The 9,082-nt window shown below is 36.0% G+C and overlaps 1 pseudogene; it reads right to left on the reverse strand.

Moving 5' to 3' along the window:
* Positions 1-2,338: 2,338 nt before the first annotated feature.
* Positions 2,339-6,764, reverse strand: LOC112835960 (transportin-1 pseudogene; annotated as a pseudogene).
* Between the last annotated feature and the right edge of the window lie 2,318 nt (positions 6,765-9,082).

Consider the following 9,082-nt stretch of genomic DNA (forward strand, 5'->3'; position numbering starts at 1 on the left):
AGGGACCATATTATAAAACTCAAATAGAGTTACATGTTCTGTGTATATTATAAATGCATTATTATACGTAAAAATAAGATTTTAGGATTTATAAAGAAGTTATTCATATAATTCATTTAGTTCCTTCCTCTTAGTAAATTCTTTGAACAGATCAACAAATCCCATTAAAGTCCCAATTAGTGCCCACACAGAGGACAAAATTAAGTTAGTCTGATTGAAAATTAACCAAAAATGGATATAACTTATTGGATGAATCAATATTTATGTGTGTGGTACATGCACATATTTATGTTTGTGTACATGTATGTGTGCGATACACATGTGTGTACATATGCCTGTATTTGTACCTATCTATATATATCCTTATGCATATTTGCATATAGACACACACATACATATAAGTAAATATACATCTATGTATATATAAAGTACAAATACATATATTTACATATACAAATAAATACACATATATAAATAAATAGATTTAATGGACTCTCACACCAGTGATTATAGATACCTCATACCAATGATCTTGGATAGTTGTTCTTCTGGAAACATGTTACAAATAAAAATTATCAGGTCTCATCCACATCTGATCTACTAAATCAGAAACCGTAAGGATTGGTCCAATAATTTTTTAACAACACTTCCAGTTGATCATATGCATACTAATTTTAAGAACTACTGACCTAAAAATGGCATTTTTAGTTTATTTTTTATATAAGTAAAACATTGATAAAACTCTTTCCATGTGTTTTCAAATGATGACACTTTATTAGATCATCCTGGAGCAAGATCAAGTACTTTAAGAAGATTATATCCTTTGCCATTTCTAGTTAAGGGACACTGGGACATGACAGTTCATATGTATTTTTATTAAAAAAAAACTAAAATGATCAATGACATATTTATTTGTGTATTTCTACAATCATTACAAAACAAGCTACCATTAATAAATGGAGTCTAGATTAAAAATAGAAAAACAAGGCAGATAGAAAGTGGCAAAAGCATCTTTGCAAAAAAAAATCATTTTTGTTTCAAAACTAGAGAACTTTTTTCCTGAGCACTTATGTAAGATAAAAATTAAATCTTAACATGAATAAAATAGAAATCTAGGGTTCTGATATTTGCCATCAATATATTATTTTGGGAAGTATATCATATCTTATAAAGCTAATTATACTTTTTTTAAAGATTTTATTTATTTAAGAGAGAGCACAAGCAGGGTGTGGGGGAGGCAAAGGGAGAGGGAGAAGCAGACTCCCCACTGAACACGGATCCCAGTGTGGGGCTAGATCCCAGGACTCTGGGATCATGACCTGAGCCAAAGGCAGATGCTTAACCAACTGAGCCACCCAGGTGCCCCTATTTTTAATACTGCTTAAAGAATATTAGTAAAATATATGCCATGAACCCACATTCTATCTCAAGACACAAAACTGTAGAAGAGTCTTTAAAGTCCCTGTTTGCTCCTCCTGTTCTGTTTTTCTTTTCCTAGGCATAAAATTCCTTTTTTTATATTATAGAAAATGGATTTTTAAAAAACATTTTATTTTGCAAATGTTTGCTGCTAATATACAAAAATGTAACTGGTTTTCATATGTTGCTATTATATCCTGCAAGCTTGCTACATTTACTTTTTTAAAGTAAATTGTATTTGGAGAAAATGGTAGATTCATATGCAATTGTAAGAAATAATACAGGGAGGTTCTATGCACACTTCATCCAGTTTCCCCAATGGTTCCATATTGCAAAATATTCACAACCAGTATACTGACATTTATAGAGCCATAATATAGAACACTTGCATCTCCACAAGGATTTTTCATGTTGTGCTCACCTCCCAGTATCCCACCCCCATTTCTCTAATCCCTAGACATCACTAATTCCTTCTCCATTTTTATAATTTTGTCATTTTAACATTGCTATATAAGTGGAATCAGACAGTATTTAATCTTTAGGAATTTTTTTCTCTCAACATAATGTCATCCAAGTTTTCTTTGTCTCAATGGTTTGTTCCTTTTTTTTTTTTAATGGTTATTCAGGATTTATTCTGCAATGCAGAGGTGACAAACTAAAATATAAAAAGGTTGTTATGGCTTAACATTTTTGTTGCAGATTAAATATGCAGCATTGAAAAATGGAAAGGTGTTGGCTTCATCTCTGACCAGCAGAGTTAAAAAGAAAAATCTCTCCATTTTCCTTCATCATCATGGGATACACTGTTCAGGCAATCCAAATTAATAAAGACTTGCACTTTCATATGGACACAAGATCAAGTGTACCAGTTAGGTTTTCACATTCACAGTATATAAGAAAATACACATGGAAGGAAAAGTAAAGGGTTAACTTAACAAGGATTTATTCACAGGAATACATGTAAGTAGAGAAAAATAACAGAAAAGCTAAACAAATGAAATGAGGAGGATCCAAACCAACTTTCACTCTGTAGCTGTTTACTTGCACCCTGTGTGCATATATCTAGGGCACAGAGGGCCACCAACATGGGCCAATACAGTGTAGGAACCCTGCATTACATCCATTAACTTAAACATATCTTTAAGATCATGCTTTGAACAAAAAAAGAAAGCTTAGAAGGCAATATGTTGAGTGGGAATAAACATTGAAATATAGCAATCATGTCTTCAACTTCTACAATTGTCTTTATGTGCCGACTAACATTTATGCAGCCTCTTACAGATCTTTTACCATGTATTGTAAGTTTTAGCAGTTCTGATAACATCACTAGTAGTATATAACCATGCAGAAAGCACATCACACTGACAGCACATAGGCAAAGATTCTGCACAGGTATATCAGCTTTCCACTTTGTGCAGGTTACACACGATACAATATCAATCTTACTCCTAACAAGATCCTAAAAAGATATTTCAAGGCCTAGCTGTAAACTACAGTACTTTATATCTATATTCTTAATAAAAATAAAAAATCCACAAATCTTAAAAAGGAATTTTAAATGCAGGGCTATACTGAATTGGTAAACTGCAACACAAACTGGCGCAACAGAGGTAAATGAATACCAATCTCACTCTATGTGATGCAAGCATGCTACTTTCCCACTAATTTAAAGTACTTTCAATCACTATGAGCCAGAATGCATGCCTGAACCTTAAACTGCACTTTAAAAAGAACGTCTTGGCCTAGAAATTAAATCTAATGAAGTACAACCATCAAATTATATCCACTACATTAATGTTATAATGCAAAATCAAGATGTCAATCTTTAGTCTGATATGCCCAACCCCATTTATTCCTCCCTCCCTGCCCACCCCACAAAGGTAAAAGGAGTGACTCATTTGGCATTTCACAGGGTGCTTCATTGTTTAAATTTGTTTCGTTTTATTTCCAACTTTTTTGGGGGTACCTTAAATTGTAACTTCCAAGAACCTGCTTCTACTATGGGTAGGCAAGCTGATTTTAATTCTATTAGCTTCATTTGTGTAGTTCTTCATCAGCATGCAAAAACAAGGCCCCAACACGTGGGAAAATTTATAAAAATCTTTAAATTAAGGGGGGAAAAAAAAGCTTCTTTACTGTTTGTAACCCCCATTCTTAGGTTTCCTTTATTGTGCGCTATAGAATTTTTCCTCTTTCTTATTATCCCTATGCATCATTTATGTGGTTCTTGTTTTGGTACAATTCCCCATAATATTCCAGGATGTACTGTTTTGTGAGTAGACTGAATAGGTTTTGTTTTTTGTTTTTTGTTTTTTTGTTTTTGTTTTTTTTGCTTCTTCACATCCAGTGCGGAGTTGTAATTGGAGACAGATTTCCACCCACAAAGGCTCCAGATGTTAAAACGTTTCCCAACATCGACTTAATACAGTGACGGCAACACCTCCCTCCCGCCCCTCCCAGTAGGGTTGGGATTGTACTGTATTCCCTACTGGTTTACCCTTCCCCCCTGTAAAGGGTAACATTTTCCCTGGGTGCAGAGGCTCCCTCATAGTCTCCAAGACTGAAGGACCCCTAATTATGGGACTGCAGCTTAAGTGTATGAGATTAAACACCGTAAAAAGCTGCAAGACGCTCTTTTAAGGGAAGCGGAAACTGGTCAGAGAAACGCCTTCAATTTTCATCCCCAACTTGATTTTTAAATCCATGAAGGATCTTACAGAACATGTCTCTCAGATCATCTTTTGGGTTAATACACGATGCAACAGCATCACAAAAAAATATAAAATCTTGGATTACTCCGCTGGGGTTCACACTGATCATGGTGCAAATCCCACGGAAGGCTGAATCCTTTTCCTCATTGTCCCTGATGTTTCTCAGAGAGGTGCACCAGGGTCTTATAAACTGCTGTAGCATGGGGGCCACCTCTTGAGGACAAACGTAACCAAGACGACCAATTGTTATTGCTGTATTCTCTAACAACGTCTTTGGTGTGTTGGGTCTGTTAATGATTTCTACAAGCTGGTGCAACACCATAGGAATATAAGGCTGCATCTCCATACCCATTTGAATGGAGATTTCTCCAATTGCCCATGTGGCATTATTGCAGACTGAAATGAACTCTGGATTTAGGTTGGTTCCCAGTACAGGCATGAAATCAGCTATACAAGGCTTAACATGCTGAAAGCAAGCTTTCGTCAGGTCACCTAACAGGGCGAAGGAACTCTGTCAAACTTCTGGCATTTTATCCTGCATGCATTGATATATTAGCGTTAGAATGTTACTTCGGGCTACTAGCTGTTCAATGTTGCCTCCAAGTCCTTCAGCCAGACCACTGAGTAAATCAAGAGCCACTATCATAAAATCTTTATCAGGAGCCTCATATTGATCTGGTTGAGCATTGTTCAGCATGGCTTGTGCAAAAGAGTCTTCTGTACTAGGTTTACACAACGCTGGTACACAGGTTCACAGTATGGAAGGAAACCAGACTGCAGGGCTGTGGCAACTGAAGATAGGCACTCAAGTAAAGGGAAGAGATCTTTATCTTCATCCTTTAACATGTTCCATTTCTGGATCAGTGGAGGCATTAGCATCTGAATATATTCTGGTTTGTTTAAATGATGTCCTACTGAATCTGCTAAAGTTCCTATGGCATCATAAAGAATGAGCAGGTTCTTATGCTGGTATTTACTAAACGCGAAGACCAAGGTATCAAGTATATAAGCAAGGTAAGGAACAAGTTCCGTACAAGCCTCCTCTTCTAAGGTAGCAAAGGCACTGCAGGCAGCTTCTTGTACTCTCTTGTTGCTGTCCAGGATTTGCTTTAGCAATTCTGTCATTAATGGCTTCAGGTACGTATCGGGGGGCTGGCTGACTACCCAGTGTGCATTGCGGCTAAGAGTCCAGCACGTTATGGAACGCACAAGAGCCTTTTTATCAGAGAGGCACTGAATAAGGTGAGGAATGAGCTCAGGCAGGTATGGAATCATGCCTTGCATACAACCTTCAGCAATTGCTCCTAAAACCAAGATGCCAGATTCTTTAACAACCCATTCATGATGAAAAAGTAATTCTTTCAAAAGGGGCAAAATGTGTGGCAAAAGCTCATCACCATACACATTTGCAAGAACATCTAGGGCAGCAGCAGAACATTTTCTTAGATTCCAGTCACAAATTGTATCATCATCATCATCAATTTCATCATCGTCATCATCTTCCTCTTCAATTCCATCTTCATCATGCTGCTGAGCCACTGTCCTTGATCGATGAAAACGTGGCCTTATATCCTGTTCACTATCAGGAATTGTTTCATCTTCTTCAACATCACCCTTAAGTAGGATAATATCTATATCTGAGTACTTCATGCCATTCACTAATACAGGAATCAATTTAGGAAGATGCCTTACGAGTACATCTTTGCATATGGGTTGCTCAGCCAAAGTGAGCCAGAATTCACAGGCTTCTAAAGCCACATTTTCGTCTTGATCTTGCGTCCTCTGTAGCATGTACTCAACTATGTTATGCATGTGAGGAAGCAGGCGATCCATTCGAACTTCAAGCAACATCACAAGTGCCCGGCACACATTTTTCCGTACCTCTGGTTCTTCATCACCAGCCAATGCAAAGAGGTTCTCAATAAAAGAATCAATGTGCAACATCAGAGCTTGAGTCCTACTGATGATAAACTGATTGACACATGCAACAGCATGAGACCTTATTTTTGGACTACTGTGCTTGAAGAACTGTAAAAATTTGGGGATCATGATGTTAAGAGGACGATCTAACACATCACTATCTAAAATCTCAGCAGAATCTTCACAGATCTTCTGAAGGGCGCCAAATGCTCCTTCACAAGTGTTGTAATCTTCAGAATCCAATAGGCTACAGAGTTTCGGTAGGAGGTCAGGCCAATTCTGCAATTCTCCTTTGGAGGCTATGGTTGTAATCAAAATACCTACAGTGGCTCTAATCAAAGGAGAGGAGTCACCAATATTGTTTAAACATTCACTCTTAATAAAGTCTGTCACACCATTTGGGAAGTTCTGAAAATGTGCTTTCACTTTATTCTTCAAAATGAGACCATGATCTTGTGGGTTCATCTTCAGATTTTAATTTTGTAAGAACAAAAATCAGGTAGTTGTTAAAATCTGGATATTGATTGAGTTGTTCCAGTTTTTGTTGCACGGTTCTCTGGATGGTGGTGTCTGGGGACTGGGACTCCTTTAGCAGCTGCAGGATTTGCCGAAGCCCTTGCTCGTCAGGTTTCCACTCATACTCCATCTTGGTTTGCTGCTTGGGGTGCCCCGAAAGAAGTCTCGGATGGTGAAACCCGGGGGAACTGATCCTAGCAGCTCTGGTTTGTTCCTTTTTATTTGCTGAGTAATATTCTACAGTATGGTTGCTCTATGATTTGCTTAACCTTTTGAAAGACATCTGGGTTTATTCTAGTCTTATGATTATCAGAAGTAAGTCTGCTTTGAGTATTTGTGTACAACTTTTGTGAACATGTTTCCACTTACCTGGATAATGCCCCAAAATGCAAATACTGTGCCATATGGCAGTTTCAGGTTTAGTTTATAAAAAAACTTCCAAAATATTTTCCAGAGTTATTGTACAATTTTACATTCTCACCAGCAATGTGTAAGTGATCCAGTTTCTCTATGTTTTTACCAGTATTTGCAAATTGTTACTTTCTCCCCCTATTTTAAAAAATAGCTATTTAGCTAGCTATAGAATGATATCTCACTGTGGCTTTATTTTTTTCATGTTTTTTAAAGCTTATTTATGTATAACCTCTACACCCAACATGGGGCTTGAACTCACCACCCTGAGATCAAGAATCACATGCTCTATGAGCTGGACCAGCCAAGCACCCTCACTGTAGTTTTATTTTGAATTTCCCTAGTGGCTAGTAATGTTGAACATTTTTTCAAGTGCTTATTTGCCATCTTCGTCAGTGAAAAGTCACTTCATGTATTTTTCCCTTTCCTAATTGGATAGTTTTTTTTTTTTTTAAGATTTTATTTATTTATTTGACAGAGAGAGAGACAGTGAGAGCAGGAACACAAGCAGGGGGAGTGGGAGAGGGAGAAGCAGGCTTCCCGTGGAGCAGGGAGCCCGATGTGGGACTTGATCCCAGGACACTGGGATCATGACCTGATCCGAAGGCAGACGCTTAACGACTGAGCCACCCAGGCGCCCTGGATAGTTTTTGTTTTTATGTTTACTGTTGATTTGGGGGAATTTTATATATATATCATGGATTCTACTCCTTTGTCAGTTATATGATTTGCAAGTAATTTTTTTTCAAATTAAATTTATTTTTAACTCTCTTCATAGGGGCTTTCACAGAGCAAAAGTTTTTAGTTTTAATGAAATTCAAATTAACAATTTTTTTTTTCATTTTATGGATTGCTCTTTTGGTATCAAGACCAAGAACTCTGCAGAACTCTAGACTCTGATGATTTTCTCCCTTTTTTTCCTAAATGTTATATATATATATATATATATATATATATATATATATATATATATATTTTTTTTTATTTTTTTCATTTAAGTCACCTATCCATTTTGAGTTACTATTTATATAATGTATAATTTTTAAGGTCAATATTTACTTTTTATCTTTATATGTCCCATTGCTTTAGCACCATTTATGGAGAAGGTCATCCTTTAACCATTTAATTGCATTTGCACCTTAGTCAAAAATCAGAGGGGCATATATACTTAATATTTCTACTATATTAGTATACAGTGTGTGTGTATAAATTATGAGATATATTTATCATATTGCCTTATGATAACACCACACTGTCCTCATTGTTGTAGCTTTATACTGAATCTAAATATCATTAGTGTGAACTCTCCAGCTTTATTCTTTCTCAAATATTTTTGGAGTATTATAGGCTCTTTGTCTACTGACATACATTTTATTTTATTTTATTTTACTTTATTTTTATTTTTTATTAATTTGTCTACACATGTTCTACATTTAGAAATAGTTCTCGGGGTGCCTGGGTGGCTCAGTCGTTAAGCGTCTGCCTTCAGCTCACGTCATGATCCCAGGGTCTTGGGATCGAGCCCCACATTGGGCTCCCTGCTCCATGGGAAGCCTGCTTCTCCCTCTCCCACTCCCCCAGCTTGTGTTCCTTTTCTTGCTGTGTCTCTCTCTGTCAAATAAATAAATAAGATTAAAAAAAAAGAAATAGTTCTCAATTTAAATACCCTGCTAGACTTTGATAGAGACCATGTAGAATCTATGAACTACTAATCCCTTTGGGGAGACTGACATTTCAACAATACTGAGTATTAAATTTCTGTTTCCAGTTGTCCATTAGAAGTATATAGAAACACAACCGATTTTGCATATTGAACTTTTACTTTGTGATCTTGATTAATTTACTTGTGTTAGTATCATTTTTGTTGACTCTTTAGGATTTTCAATATTCATGATTTTGTCATATAAGAGTAACTACATTTTAACTTATAGTCTGGAGGTTTTTATATAATTTTATTTTGAAATTAGTTAAAACAGTATGCTTTGATAATTTACATTTCCATTTCAGTTTTAAAATTTTTACTTTCTGCTTATTCATTAATATGTGAAATATTTAGAAAATTTTTAAAAAGTTGTTTCTATAGGTATTTTTAGTTTTAATTTATA

Source organism: Callorhinus ursinus, unplaced genomic scaffold (assembly GCF_003265705.2).
Source record: "Callorhinus ursinus isolate GAN/ISIS: 27379988/994484 unplaced genomic scaffold, GSC_fseal_2.0 scaffold4, whole genome shotgun sequence".
NCBI lineage: Eukaryota > Metazoa > Chordata > Mammalia > Carnivora > Otariidae > Callorhinus > Callorhinus ursinus.